The sequence below is a fragment of the Lonchura striata genome, chromosome 10, assembly GCF_050655825.1.
Source record: "Lonchura striata isolate lonStrDom1 chromosome 10, ASM5065582v1, whole genome shotgun sequence".
In the NCBI taxonomy this organism is placed as follows: Eukaryota; Metazoa; Chordata; class Aves; order Passeriformes; family Estrildidae; genus Lonchura; species Lonchura striata.
The window spans coordinates 3,998,688-4,012,414 of record NC_140712.1 but is presented as its reverse complement, the minus strand read 5'-3'; positions in this window follow the sequence as shown (position 1 = coordinate 4,012,414).

The following is a 13,727-nucleotide window of genomic DNA, read 5'->3' as shown; positions in this document are numbered from 1 at the left end:
GCCCTACAAACTGACATCAGCAACCTGGACTGGTGAGTTTTCTTTCCCAGGGAAAATGGCCAAAGGATGTGCCCAGGGGCCCCTGGTCCTGGGCTCGGACCTGACTGCAAAGAATCCTTATATCGAAGGATGGACCCCAGACTGAAATTGTCCCCTCCTCATAGTTGTGCTGCCCTGATAGACCCAAGGGAGCCCTACAAACTGACATCAGCAACCTGGACTGGTGAGTTTTCTTTCCCAGGGAAAATGGCCAAAGGATGTGCCCAGGGGCCCCTGGCACTGGGCTGGGGCCTGAATGCAAAAAATCCTTATATCGAAGGATGGACCCCAGACCGAAGTTGTCCCCTCCTCAAAGGTGTGCTGCCCTGATAGACCCAAGGGAGCCCTACAAACTGACATCAGCAACCTGGACTGGTGAGTTTTCTTTCCCAGGGAAAATTGCCAATGCATGTGCCCAGGGGCCCCTGGCACTGGGCTGGGGCCTGACTGCAAAGAATCCTTATATCGAAGGATGGACCCCACACCGAAGTTGTCCCCTCCTCAAAGTTGTGCTGCCCTGATAGACACAAGGGAGCCCTACAAACTGACATCAGCAACCTGGACTGGTGAGTTTTCTTTCCCAGGGAAAATGGCCAATGCATGTGCCCAGGGGCCCCTGGCACTGGGCTGGGGCCTGACTGCAAAGAATCCTTATATCGAAGGATGGACCCCACACCGAAGTTATCCCCTCCTGAAAGTTGTGCTGCCCTGATAGACCCAAGGGAGCCCTACAAACTGACATCAGCAACCTGGACTGGTGAGTTTTCTTTCCCAGGGAAAATGGCCAAAGGATGTTCCCAGGGGCCCCTGGCCCTGGGCTCGGGCCTGAGTGTAAAAAATCCCTATATTGAAGGATGGATCACAGACCAAAGTTGTCCCCTCCTCATAGTTGTGCTGCCCTGATAGACCCAAGGGAGCCCTACAAACTGACATCAGCAACCTGGACTGGTGAGTTTTCTTTCCCAGGGAAAATGGCCAAAGGATGTGCCCAGTGGTCCGTGGCACTGGGCTGGGGCCTGACTGCAAAGAATCCTTATATCGAAGGATGGATCGCAGACCAATGTTGTCCCCACCTCAAATTTCTGCTTCCCAGATAGACCCAAGGGAGCCCTACAAACTGACATCAGCAACCTGGACTGGTAAGTTTTCTTTCCCAGGGAAAATGGCCAAAGCATGTGCCCAGGGGCCCCAAGCACAGGGCTGGGACCTGACTGCAGAGAATCCGTATATCGAAGTTTGGATCCCGAACCTAAGTTGCCCCCTCCTCAAAGTTGTGCTGCCGTAATAGACCCAAGGGAGCCCTACAAACTGACATCAGCAACCTGGACTGGTGAATTTTCTTTCCCAGGGAAAATGGCCAAAGGATGTGCCCAGTGGTCCGTGGCACTGGGCTGGTGCCTGAATGCAAATAATCCTTATATCGAAGGATGGTTCGCAGACCAAAGTTGTCCCCGCCTCAAATTTCTGCTTCCCAGATAGACCCAAGGGAGCCCTACAAAGTGACATGAGGAACCTGGAATGGTGAGTTTTCTTTCCCAGGGAAAATGGCCAAAGCATGTGCCCAGGGGCCCCAAGCACAGGGCTGGGACCTGACTGCAGAGAATCCTTATATCGAAGTTTGGATCCCGAACCTAAGTTGCCCCCTCCTCAAAGTTGTGCTGCCCTGATAGACCCAAGGGAGCCCTACAAACTGACATCAGCAACCTGGACTGGTGAATTTTCTTTCCCAGGGAAAATGGCCAAAGCATGTGCCCAGGGGCCCCTGGCACTGGGCTGGGGCCTGAATGCAAAAAATCCTTATATCGAAGGATGGACCCCAGACCGAAGTGGTCCCCTCCGCAAAGTTGTGCTGCCCTGATAGACCAAAGGGAGCCCTACAAACTGACATCAGCAACCTGGACTGGTGAGTTTTCTTTCCCAGGGAAAATGGCCAAAGGATTTGCCCAGGAGCCCCAAGAACAGGGCTGGGACCTGACTGCAAAGAATCCCTATATCGAAGGATGGATCACAGACCAAAATTGTCCGCTCCTCAAATTTCTGCTGCCCAGATAGACCCAAGGGAGCCCTACAAACTGACATCAGCAACCTGGACTGGTGAGTTTTCTTTCCCAGGGAAAATGGCCAAAGCATGTGCCCAGGGGCCCCTGGCACTGGGTTGGGGCCTGACTTCAAAGAATCCTTATATCGAAGGATGGACCCCACACCGAAGTTGCCCCCTCCTCAAAGTTGTGCTGCCCTGATAGACCCAAGGGAGCCCTACAAACTGACATCAGCAACCTGGACTGGTGAATTTTCTTTCCCAGGGAAAATGGCCAAAGCATGTGCCCAGGGGCCCCTGGCACTGGGCTGGGGCCTGAATGCAAATAATCCTTATATCGAAGGATGGACCCCAGACCGAAATGGTCCCCTCCGCAAAGTTGTGCTGCCCTGATAGACCCAAGGGAGCCCTACAAACTGACATCAGCAACCTGGACTGGTGAGTTTTCTCTCCCAGGGAAAATGGCCAAAGGATGTGCCCAGGGTCCCCAGGCACTGGGCTCGGGCCTGACTGTAAAGAATCCTTATATCGAAGGATGGACCCCAGACTGAAGTTGTCCCCATCTCATACTTGTGCTGCCCTGATAGACCAAAGGGAGCCCTACAAACTGACATCAGCAACCTGGACTGGTGAGTTTTCTTTCCCAGGGAAAATGGCCAAAGGATGTGCCCAGTGGTCCGTGGCACTGGGCTGGGTCCTGACTGCAAAGAATCCTTATATCGAAGGATGGATCGCACACCAAAGTTGTCCCCTCCTCAAATTTCTGCTTCCCAGATAGACCCAAGGGAGCCCTACAAACTGACATCAGCAACCTGGACTGGTGAGTTTTCTTTCCCAGGGAAAATGGCCAAAGGATGTGCCCAGGGGCCCCTGGTCCTGGGCTCGGACCTGACTGCAAAGAATCCTTATATCGAAGGATGGACCCCAGACTGAAATTGTCCCCTCCTCATAGTTGTGCGGCCCTGATAGACCCAAGGGAGCCCTACAAACTGACATCAGCAACCTGGACTGGTGAGTTTTCTTTCCCAGGGAAAATGGCCAAAGTATGTGCCCAGGGGCCCCTGGCACTGGGGTGGGCCCTGAATGCAAAGAATCCTTATATCGAAGGATGGACCCCAGACCGAAGTTGTCCCCTCCTCAAAGTTGTGCTGCCCTGATAGACCCAAGGGAGCCCTACAAACTGACATCAGCAACCTGGACTGGTGAGTTTTCTTTCCCAGGGAAAATGGCCAATGCATGTGCCCAGGGGCCCCTGGCACTGGGCTGGGGCCTGACTGCAAGGAATCCTTATATCGAAGGATGGACCCCACACCGAAGTTATCCCCTCCTCATAGTTGTGCTGCCCTGATAGACCCAAGGGAGCCCTACAAACTGACATCAGCAACCTGGACTGGTGAGTTTTCTTTCCCAGGGAAAATGGCCAAAGCATGTGCCCAGGGGCCTGTAGCACTGGGCTGGGTCCTGACTGCAAAGAATCCCTATATCGAAGCAGGGTTCGCAGACCAAAGTTGTCCCCTCCTCAAATTTTTGCTTCCCAGATAGACCCAAGGGAGCCCTACAAACTGACATCAGCAACCTGGACTGGTGAGTTTTCTTTCCCAGGGAAAATGGCCAAAGGATGTTCCCAGGGGCCCCTGGCCCTGGGCTCGGGCCTGAGTGTAAAAAATCCCTATATTGAAGGATGGATCACAGACCAAAGTTGTCCCCTCCTCATAGTTGTGCTGCCCTGATAGACCCAAGGGAGCCCTACAAACTGACATCAGCAACCTGGACTGGTGAGTTTTCTTTCCCAGGGAAAATGGCCAAAGGATGTGCCCAGTGGTCCGTGGCACTGGGCTGGGGCCTGACTGCAAAGAATCCTTATATCGAAGGATGGATCGCAGACCAATGTTGTCCCCACCTCAAATTTCTGCTTCCCAGATAGACCCAAGGGAGCCCTACAAACTGACATCAGCAACCTGGACTGGTAAGTTTTCTTTCCCAGGGAAAATGGCCAAAGCATGTGCCCAGGGGCCCCAAGCACAGGGCTGGGACCTGACTGCAGAGAATCCTTATATCGAAGTTTGGATCCCGAACCTAAGTTGCCCCCTCCTCAAAGTTGTGCTGCCCTGATAGACCCAAGGGAGCCCTACAAACTGACATCAGCAACCTGGACTGGTGAATTTTCTTTCCCAGGGAAAATGGCCAAAGGATGTGCCCAGTGGTCCGTGGCACTGGGCTGGTGCCTGAATGCAAATAATCCTTATATCGAAGGATGGTTCGCAGACCAAAGTTGTCCCCGCCTCAAATTTCTGCTTCCCAGATAGACCCAAGGGAGCCCTACAAAGTGACATGAGGAACCTGGAATGGTGAGTTTTCATTCCCAGGGAAAATGGCCAAAGCATGTGCCCAGGGGCCCCAAGCACAGGGCTGGGACCTGACTGCAGAGAATCCTTATATCGAAGTTTGGATCCCGAACCTAAGTTGCCCCCTCCTCAAAGTTGTGCTGCCCTGATAGACCCAAGGGAGCCCTACAAACTGACATCAGCAACCTGGACTGGTGAGTTTTCTCTCCCAGGGAAAATGGCCAAAGGATGTGCCCAGGGTCCCCAAGAACTGGGCTCGGGCCTGACTGTAAAGAATCCTTATATCGAAGGATGGACCCCAGACTGAAGTTGTCCCCATCTCATACTTGTGCTGCCCTGATAGACGAAAGGGAGCCCTACAAACTGACATCAGCAACCTGGACTGGTGAGTTTTCTTTCCCAGGGAAAATGGCCAAAGGATGTGCCCAGGAGCCCCAAGAACAGGGCTGGGACCTGACTGCAAAGAATCCCTATATCGAAGGATGGATCAAAAACCAAAATTGTCCGCTCCTCAAATTTCTGCTGCCCAGATAGACCCAAGGGAGCCCTACAAACTGACATCAGCAACCTGGACTGGTGAGTTTTCTTTCCCAGGGAAAATGGCCAAAGCATGTGCCCAGGGGCGCCAAGTACAGGGCTGCGGCCTGACTGCGAAAAATCCTTATATCGAAGAATGGATCACAGACCGAAGTTGTCCCCTCCTCATAGTTGTGCTGCCCTGATAGACCCAAGGGAGCCCTACAAACTGACATCAGCAACCTGGACTGGTGAGTTTTCTTTCCCAGGGAAAATGGCCAATGCATGTGCCCAGGGGCCCCTGGCACTGGGCTGGGGCCTGACTGCAAAGAATCCTTATATCGAAGTTTGGATCCCCAACCGAAGTTGCCCCCTCCTCAAAGTTGTGCTGCCCTGATAGACCCAAGGGAGCCCTACAAGCTGACATCAGCAACCTGGACTGGTGAATTTTCTTTCCCAGGGAAAATGGCCAAAGGATGTGCCCAGGGGCCCCAGGCACTGGGCTCGGGCCTGACTGTAAAGAATCCTTATATCGAAGGATGGACCCCAGACCGAAGTTGTCCCCTCCTGAAAGTTGTGCTGCCCTGATAGACCCAAGGGAGCCCTACAAACTGACATCAGCAACCTGGACTGGTGAGTTTTCTTTCCCAGGAAAAAATGGCCAAAGGATGTGCCCAGGAGCCCCAAGAACAGGGCTGGGACCTGACTGCAAAGAATCCCTATATCGAAGGATGGATCAGAGACCAAAATTGTCCGCTCCTCAAATTTCTGCTGCCCAGATAGACCCAAGGGAGCCCTACAAACTGACATCAGCAACCTGGACTGGTGAGTTTTCTTTCCCAGGGAAAATGGCCAAAGGGTGTGCCCAGGGGCCCCTGGCACTGGGCTGGGGCCTGAGTGCAAAAAATCCTTATATCGAAGGATGGACCCCAGACCGAAGTTGTCCCCTCCTCAAAGTTGTGCTGCCCGGATAGACCCAAGGGAGCCCTACAAACTGACATCAGCAACCTGGACTGGTGAGTTTTCTTTCCCAGGGAAAATGGCCAAAGGATGTGCCCAGGAGCCCCAAGAACAAGGCTGGGACCTGACTGCAAAGAATCGCTATATCGAAGGATGGATCACAGACCAAAATTGTCCGCTCCTCAAATTTCTGCTGCCCAGATAGACCCAAGGGAGGCCTACAAACTGACATCAGCAACCTGGACTGGTGAGTTTTCTTTCCCAGGGAAAATGGCCAAAGCATGTGCCCAGGGGCCCCTGGCACCGGGCTGGGGCCTGACTGCGAAAAATCCTTATATCGAAGAATGGATCACAGACCGAAGTTGTCCCCTCCTCATAGTTGTGCTGCCGTAATAGACCCAAGGGAGCCCTACAAACTGACATCAGCAACCTGGACTGGTGAGTTTTCCTTCCCAGGGAAAATGGCCAAAGGATGTGCACAGTGGTCCGTGGCACAGGGCTGGGGCCTGACTGCAAAGAATCCTTATATCGAGGGATGGATCGCACACCAAATTTGTCCCCTCCTCAAATTTCTGCTGCCCAGATAGACCCAAGGGAGCCCTACAAACTGACATCAGCAACCTGGACTGGTGAGTTTTCTTTCCCAGGGAAAATGGCCAAAGGATGTGCCCAGGGGCCCCTGGCCCTGGGTTCGGACCTGACTGCAAAGAATCCTTATATCGAAGGATGGACCCCAGACTGAAGTTGTCCCCTCCTCATAGTGGTGCTGCCCAGATAGACCCAAGGGAGCCCTACAAACTGACATCAGCAACCTGGACTGGTGAGTTTTCTTTCCCAGGGAAAATGGCCAAAGTATGTGCCCAGGGGCCCCTGGCACTGGGGTGGGCCCTGAATGCAAAGAATCCTTATATCGAAGGATGGACCCCAGACCGAAGTTGTCCCCTCCTCAAAGTTGTGCTGCCCTGATAGACCCAAGGGAGCCCTACAAACTGACATCAGCAACCTGGACTGGTGAACTTTCTTTCCCAGGGAAAATGGCCAAAGGATGTGCCCAGGGGCCCGTGGCACTGGGCTGGGGCCTGAATGCAAATAATCCTTATATCGAAGGATGGTTCGCAGACCAAAGTTGTCCCCCGCCTCAAATTTCTGCTTCCCAGATAGACCCAAGGGAGCCCTACAAAGTGACATGAGGAACCTGGAATGGTGAGTTTTCTTTCCCAGGGAAAATGGCCAAAGCATGTGCCCAGGGGCCCCAAGCACAGGGCTGGGACCTGACTGCAGAGAATCCTTATATCGAAGTTTGGATCCCCAACCTAAGTTGCCCCCTCCTCAAAGTTGTGCTGCCCTGATAGACCCAAGGGAGCCCTACAAACTGACATCAGCAACCTGGACTGGTGAATTTTCTTTCCCAGGGAAAATGGCCAAAGCATGTGCCCAGGGGCCCCTGGCACTGGGCTGGGGCCTGAATGCAAAAAATCCTTATATCGAAGGATGGACCCCAGACCGAAATGGTCCCCTCCGCAAAGTTGTGCTGCCCTGATAGACCCAAGGGAGCCCTACAAACTGACATCAGCAACCTGGACTGGTGAGTTTTCTTTCCCAGGGAAAATGGCCAAAGGATGTGCCCAGGGGCCCCTGGCCCTGGGCTCGGGCCTGAGTGTAAAGAATCCCTCTATCGAAGGATGGATCACAGACCAAAGTTGTCCCCACCTCAAACTTGTGCTGCCCTGATAGACCCAAGGGAGCCCTACAAACTGACATCAGCAACCTGGACTGGTGAGTTTTCATTCCCAGGGAAAATGGCCAAAGGATGTGCCCAGGGGCCCCTGAACCCGGGCTGGGGACTGACAGCGAAGAATCCTTATATCAAAGAATGGATCACAGACCGAAGTTGTCCCCTCCTCAAAGTTGTGCTGCCCTGAGAGACCCAAGGGAGCCCTACAAACTGACATCAGCAACCTGGACTGGTGAATTTTCTGTTCCAGGGAAAATGACCAAAGGATGTGCCCTGGGGCCCCTGGCCCTGGGCTGGAGCCTGACTGCAAAGAATCCCTCTATCGAAGGATGGATCGCAGACCAAAGTTGTCCCCACCTCAAATTTCTGCTTCCCAGATAGACCCAAGGGAGCCCTACAAACTGACATCAGCAGCCTGGACTGGTGAGTTTTCTTTCCCAGGGAAAATGGCCAAAGGATGTGCCCAGGGGCCCGTGGTACTGGGCTGGGTCCTGACTGCAAAGAATCCCTCTATCGAAGGATGGATCGCAGACCAAAGTTGTCCCCACCTCAAATTTGTGCTGCCCCGATAGACCCAAGGGAGCCCTACAAACTGACATCAGCAACCTGGACTGGTGAGTTTTCTTTCCCAGGGAAAATGGCCAAAGGATGTGCCCAGGGGCCCGTGGTACTGGGCTGGGGCCTGACTGCAAAGAATCCCTATATCGAAGGATGGTTCGCAGACCAAAGTTGTCCCCTCCTCAAATTTCTGCTTCCCAGATAGACCCAAGGGAGCCCTACAAACTGACATCAGCAACCTGGACTGGTGAGTTTTCTTTCCCAGGGAAAATGGCCAAAGCATGTGCCCAGGGGCCCCTGGCCCTGGGCTCGGGCCTGAGTGTAAAGAATCCCTCTATCGAAGGATGGATCACAGACCAAAGTTGTCCCCACCTCAAACTTGTGCTGCCCTGATAGACCCAAGGGAGCCCTACAAACTGACATCAGCAACCTGGACTGGTGAGTTTTCTTTCCCAGGGAAAATGGCCAAAGCATGTGCCCAGGGGCCCCAAGCACAGGGCTGGGACCTGACTGCAGAGAATCCTTATATCGAAGTTTGGATATCCAACCGAAGTTGCCCCCTCCTCAAAGTTGTGCTGCCCTGATAGACCCAAGGGAGCCCTACAAACTGACATCAGCAACCTGGACTGGTGAATTTTCTTTCCCAGGGAAAATGGCCAAAGCATGTGCCCAGGGGCCCCTGGCACTGGGCTGGGCCTGACTGCAAAGTATCCTTATATCGAAGGATGGACCCCAGACCGAAGTTGTCCCCTCCGCAAAGTTGTGCTGCCCTGATAGACCCAAGGGAGCCCTACAAACTGACATCAGGAACCTGGACTGGTGAGTTTTCTCTCCCAGGGAAAATGGCCAAAGGATGTGCCCAGGGGCCCCAGGCACTGGGCTCGGGCCTGACTGTAAAGAATCCTTATATCGAAGGATGGACCCCAGACCGAAGTTGTCCCCATCTCATACTTGTGCTGCCCTGATAGACCCAAGGGAGCCCTACAAACTGACATCAGCAACCTGGACTGGTGAGTTTTCTTTCCCAGGAAAAAATGGCCAAAGGATGTGCCCAGGAGCCCCAAGAACAGGGCTGGGACCTGACTGCAAAGAATCCCTATATCGAAGGATGGATCACAGACCAAAATTGTCCGCTCCTCAAATTTCTGCTGCCCAGATAGACCCAAGGGAGCCCTACAAACTGACATCAGCAACCTGGACTGGTGAATTTTCTTTCCCAGGGAAAATGGCCAAAGCATGTGCCCAGGGGCCCCTGGCACTGGGCTGGGGCCTGAGTGCAAAAAATCCTTATATCGAAGGATGGACCCCAGACCGAAGTTGTCCCCTCCTCAAAGTTGTGCTGCCTGGATAGACCCAAGGGAGCCCTACAAACTGACATCAGCAACCTGGACTGGTGAGTTTTCTTTCCCAGGGAAAATGGCCAAAGCATGTGCCCAGGGGCCCCTGACCCCCGGCTGGGGCCTGATAGCGAAGAATACTTATATCGAAGAATGGATCACAGACCGAAGTTGTTCCTCCTCAAAGTTGTGCTGCCCTGAGAGACCCAAGGGAGCCCTACAAACTGACATCAGCAACCTGGACTGGTGAATTTTCTTTTCCAGGGAAAATGACCAAAGGATGTGCCCAGGGGCCCCTGGCCCTGGGCTGGGGCCTGTCTACAAAGAATCCCTATATCGAAGGATGGATCGCATACCAAAGTTGTCCCCACCTCAAATTTCTGCTTCCCAGATAGACCCAAGGGAGCCCTACAAACTGACATCAGCAACCTGGACTGGTGAGTTTTCTTTCCCAGGGAAAATGGCCAAAGGATGTGCCCAGGGGCCCGTGGCACTGGGCTGGGGCCTGACTGCAAAGAATCCCTATATCGAAGGATGGTTCGCAGACCAAAGTTGTCCCCTCCTCAAATTTCTGCTTCCCAGATAGACCCAAGGGAGCCCTACAAAGTGACATCAGCAACCTGGACTGGTGAGTTTTCTTTCCCAGGGAAAATGGCCAAAGGATGTTCCCAGGGGCCCCTGGCCCTGGGCTATGGCCTGAGTGTAAAGAATCCCTCTATCGAAGGATGGATCACAGACCAAAGTTGTCCCCATCTCATACTTGTGCTGCCCTGATAGACCCAAGGGAGCTCTACAAACTGACATCAGCAACCTGGACAGGTGAGTTTTCTTTCCCAGGGAAAATGGCCAAAGGATGTGCCTAGGGGCCCCTGGCACTGGGGTGGGCCCTGACTGCAAAAAATCCTTATATTGATGAATGGATCACAGACCGATGTTGTCCCCTCCTGAAAGTTGTGCTGCCCTGAGAGACCCAAGGGAGCCCTACAAACTGACATCAGCAGCCTGGACTGGTGAATTTTCTGTTCCAGGGAAAATGACCAAAGGATGTGCCCAGGGTCCCCAGGCACTGGGCTCGGGCCTGACTGTAAAGAATCCTTCTATCGAAGGATGGACCCCAGACTGAAGTTGTCCCCATCTCATACTTGTGCTGCCCTGATAGACCCAAGGGAGCCCTACAAAGTGACATCAGCAACCTGGACTGCTGAGTTTTCTTTCCCAGGGAAAATGGCCAAAGGATGTGCCCAGGAGCCCCAAGAACAGGGCTGGGACCTGACTGCAAAGAATCCCTATATCGAAGGATGGATCACAGACCAAAATTGTCCGCTCCTCAAATTTCTGCTGCCCAGATAGACCCAAGGGAGCCCTAAAAACTGACATCAGCAACCTGGACTGGTGAGTTTTCTCTCCCAGGGAAAATGGCCAAAGGATGTGCCCAGGGTCCCCAGGCACTGGGCTCGGGCCTGACTGTAAAGAATCCTTATATCGAAGGATGGACCCCAGACTGAAATTGTCCCCATCTCATATTTGTGCTGCCCTGATAGACCAAAGGGAGCCCTACAAACTGACATCAGCAACCTGGACTGGTGAGTTTTCTTTCCCAGGGAAAATGGCCAAAGGATGTGCCCAGGAGCCCCAAGAACAGGGCTGGGACCTGACTGCAAAGAATCCCTATATCGAAGGATGGATCAGAGACCAAAATTGTCCGCTCCTCAAATTTCTGCTGCCCAGATAGACCCAAGGGAGCCCTACAAACTGACATCAGCAACCTGGACTGGTGAGTTTTCTTTCCCAGGGAAAATGGCCAAAGCATGTGCCCAGGGGCGCCAAGTACAGGGCTGCGGCCTGACTGCGAAAAATCCTTATATCGAAGAATGGATCACAGACCGAAGTTGTCCCCTCCTCATAGTTGTGCTGCCCTGATAGACCCAAGGGAGCCCTACAAACTGACATCAGCAACCTGGACTGGTGAGTTTTCTTTCCCAGGGAAAATGGCCAATGCATGTGCCCAGGGGCCCCTGGCACTGGGCTGGGGCCTGACTGCAAAGAATCCTTATATCGAAGTTTGGATCCCCAACCGAAGTTGCCCCCTCCTCAAAGTTGTGCTGCCCTGATAGACCCAAGGGAGCCCTACAAGCTGACATCAGCAACCTGGACTGGTGAATTTTCTTTCCCAGGGAAAATGGCCAAAGGATGTGCCCAGGGGCCCCTAGCACCGGACTGGGGCCTGACTGCGAAAAATCCTTATATCGAAGAATGGATCACAGACCGAAGTTGTCCCCTCCTCATAGTTGTGCTGCCGTAATAGACCCAAGGGAGCCCTACAAACTGACATCAGCAACCTGGACTGGTGAGTTTTCCTTCCCAGGGAAAATGGCCAAAGGATGTGCACAGTGGTCCGTGGCACAGGGCTGGGGCCTGACTGCAAAGAATCCTTATATCGAGGGATGGATCGCACACCAAATTTGTCCCCTCCTCAAATTTCTGCTGCCCAGATAGACCCAAGGGAGCCCTACAAACTGACATCAGCAACCTGGACTGGTGAGTTTTCTTTCCCAGGGAAAATGGCCAAAGGATGTGCCCAGGGGCCCCTGGCCCTGGGTTCGGACCTGACTGCAAAGAATCCTTATATCGAAGGATGGACCCCAGACTGAAGTTGTCCCCTCCTCATAGTGGTGCTGCCCAGATAGACCCAAGGGAGCCCTACAAACTGACATCAGCAACCTGGACTGGTGAATTTTCTTTCCCAGGGAAAATGGCCAAAGGATGTGCCCAGGGGCCCGTGGCACTGGGCTGGGGCCTGAATGCAAATAATCCTTATATCGAAGGATGGTTCGCAGACCAAAGTTGTCCCCGCCTCAAATTTCTGCTTCCCAGATAGACCCAAGGGAGCCCTACAAAGTGACATGAGGAACCTGGAATGGTGAGTTTTCTTTCCCAGGGAAAATGGCCAAAGCATGTGCCCAGGGGCCCCAAGCACAGGGCTGGGACCTGACTGCAGAGAATCCTTATATCGAAGTTTGGATCCCCAACCTAAGTTGCCCCCTCCTCAAAGTTGTGCTGCCCTGATAGACCCAAGGGAGCCCTACAAACTGACATCAGCAACCTGGACTGGTGAATTTTCTTTCCCAGGGAAAATGGCCAAAGCATGTGCCCAGGGGCCCCTGGCACTGGGCTGGGGCCTGAATGCAAAAAATCCTTATATCGAAGGATGGACCCCAGACCGAAATGGTCCCCTCCGCAAAGTTGTGCTGCCCTGATAGACCCAAGGGAGCCCTACAAACTGACATCAGCAACCTGGACTGGTGAGTTTTCTCTCCCAGGGAAAATGGCCAAAGGATGTGCCCAGGGTCCCCAGGCACTGGGCTCGGGCCTGACTGTAAAGAATCCTTATATCGAAGGATGGACCCCAGACTGAAGTTGTCCCCATCTCATACTTGTGCTGCCCTGATAGACCAAAGGGAGCCCTACAAACTGACATCAGCAACCTGGACTGGTGAGTTTTCTTTCCCAGGGAAAATGGCGAAAGGATGTGTCCAGGAGCCCCAAGAACAGGGCTGGGACCTGACTGCAAAGAATCCCTATATCGAAGGATGGATCACAGACCAAAATTGTCCGCTCCTCAAATTTCTGCTGCCCAGATAGACCCAAGGGAGCCCTACAAAGTGACATCAGGAACCTGGACTGGTGAGTTTTCTCTCCCAGGGAAAATGGCCAAAGGATGTGCCCAGGGTCCCCAGGCACTGGGCTCGGGCCTGACTGTAAAGAATCCTTATATCGAAGGATGGACCCCAGACTGAAGTTGTCCCCATCTCATACTTGTGCTGCCCTGATAGACCAAAGGGAGCCCTACAAACTGACATCAGCAACCTGGACTGGTGAGTTTTCTTTCCCAGGGAAAATGGCCAATGCATGTGCCCAGGGGCCCCTGGCACTGGGCTAGGGCCTGACTGCAAAGAATCCTTATATCGAAGGATGGACCCCACACCGAAGTTATCCCCTCCTGAAAGTTGTGCTGCCCTGATAGACCCAAGGGAGCCCTACAAACTGACATCAGCAACCTGGACTGGTGAGTTTTCTTTCCCAGGGAAAATGGCCAAAGGATGTGCCCAGGGGCCCGTGGCACTGGGCTCGGACCTGACTGCAAAGAATCCTTATATCGAAGGATGGATCGCACACCAAAGTTGTCCCCTCCTCAAATT